Genomic DNA, 2,459 nt, shown 5'->3' on the forward strand with positions numbered 1-2,459 from the left:
TTCAGTAAAGAGTATTACTCTATATCACGGGTCCCCAACCCCAATGTGGGGCTTCCCAGGTGGCTCAGTGGTAACAGAATCCTGCCTGCCAATGCAGGAGACACAGGAAACACTGGTTTGATCCCTGGGTCAGGAAGATGCCTTGGAGGAGGAAATGGCAACCGACTCCAGTATTCTTGTCTAGAGAATTCCATGAACAGAGGAGGCTGGTGGGCTATAGTACATGTGGTTGCAAAGAGCTGGACATTACTGAGCAATTGAGCATGCACACAACTCCCAGGCGGCAGACTGCTATGGGTCCGCAGCCTGTCAGGAACCCAGTCACACAGCAGGAGGTGAGTGGCAGGCGAGGGAGCAAAGTTTCACCTGCCACTCCCCATTGCTCCCCATCACTCACGTTAATGCCTGAACCTTTCCTCCCCTTTAATCACTCTGGTCCATGGAAAAATTGTCTTCCATGAAACCAGTCACTGGTGCCAAAAGGTTTCAGGACCTTTGCTCTATATAATGTGGGTGGGCCTTGTCCAGTCAGCTGAAGATCTTAAAAGAAACAAGTCTGCTGAGGATGAGGGCATTTTGCCAGCAGACTGCCTTCAAACTAGGGCTACATCTTCTCTTCCCTGGGTCTCTAGCCTACTGGTTTACCCTGAAAACGTTGATGTGCCAGCCTCCATATCATGTGAACCAATTTCTTAAAATAAAACTCTTAATAAATCTCCAGTTAAATACACATACACACAAATACAGGTCTTTTACCCCAGATTTTATCCAATAAGATGGTCAAATTCTATTTTATATTATGTAATCAGTTCCTGAAATCCTTCTAGAGTCTTCTCTGAGTTCTGTATGGCTTTCTGAGCTATCTTGACTTAAGGGATGCATGAAGAAGCCACCTTTACACTCAGCTTTGGCCAGAGATTTCAAGGAGCTGACTGGACACCTTCTTCCTTCTCTTTTCCACTTCACTCGTGACAGGTGAATTCACCTATAAACATGCATTCTCCCCAACAGCCTGGATCTTAGGTTTTCGCATCAGAGATAGAATGGTGAGTTTATCTGAAAAGACATCCAGGAGGCCAATGCTCCTACTTTCACCATCTGTGTGAATTTTCATATAGCAGCGGCAGGCTTCCAGGGAGACCCTGTGTGAGGGAGAGGGGTGGCAGGCTGGATCCCAAGGTCTCCAGAAACTCCGGGGTCAGGAATCAGAATTCAGTTCTCAGTACTGAATCGAAGACCCTCCATGAGGACCAGCCAGGCAAGAGGATGAATGAGAGCCTGTGAGCAGGCCTCCTTGGATGACATCCCTGTGACCCAGATGGCATTGAACAGTTATGCTCAGTTTCGAAGGAACACAGGATCACGTGTGTCTTGGGTGTGCTAAGAATCCACCAGTGAGGTTAGGCCAAATGCTCACATTCTGCTTTCGAATGCACGGGTATCAAAGTTAGTGCAGGCTCCTTGACACCATAATCCATTATCAAAAACTGAAAGCAGCTGGTTGGATTTCTAAACTTTCTACACAGAGAAACGCATCTGGTCCCAGTTTGCTGCAAAGAAATCAGTTTCATTCTTTCTCACAGCTTGGCTACAGAAAGCACTGGGGCAGCCTGGCTCCCCCAGATAAAGGAAAGTCGTGCTGGTCTTAAGGCTTCATTCATGCTGAGAAATGTGCTGCCCATCCCCACTGCCAATGCCTGTCTGCCTCCAGCCTGGGGCCTCAGCCAAGCAGGGACTCTGAAACCCCACCAGTTCAGAATGAGGAGGCTGGGAGTTAGCAAAGCAGCTCCAGCCCCTCAGAGAAATCTGCACAGATCATGTGTACGAAGGGGAAAAAAAAAATCATTTTTAATGGATTGTCTCAGAACCGTTTCTTTAGGATTGTGCAAAGTTGAAGTATCGACTAACTTTCTGTTAATTTCAAAGGCAAGGCTCAGCCATAATTTATTCCTTTGATTCCACTGACCATCAGCAGTTGTGGCTACTTTCTGTCCGGCTACAGAGAACAGTTAAATGATGATGTCCTTACCCCCCTTTGACTTCTCTTCCAGCCTGTTTCAGCAGTCTCACCCAGGCACTTCCTGTCTCCCCAGCTACACTGTCTGGCACTTATTTCAGACAAGTCAATATGTTTAAATTATATCTGAACTCAAGGTAATTAATCATAAAGCTCTATGCTTTGTAATTTTTTTTTAAACTTCTGGTTGGCATTCCACTGAATCACAATTAAAAAAAGAAAAGCTATCAGGGATGCACTGTGAATATCACATAAATGCTCAGGCTGGGAATCCTTTCTGGACAAACCACAAGGAGTACATTGCAAACCTCCCCTCTTTCAGGGATCTGAATAAGAGGGTCAAGATGGCATTTCAAGAAATGTTAAGCAGATCAAAGGAAAGACCCATATGAGCTGGCTGGATCCCAGTGTACAGAAACAATCTAATTTGAAAACATGAAAG

Source organism: Bos grunniens, chromosome 11, assembly GCF_055505025.1.
Source record: "Bos grunniens cultivar Pamir isolate PY7600 chromosome 11, Bosgru_T2T1.0, whole genome shotgun sequence".
NCBI classification, from domain to species: Eukaryota; Metazoa; Chordata; class Mammalia; order Artiodactyla; family Bovidae; genus Bos; species Bos grunniens.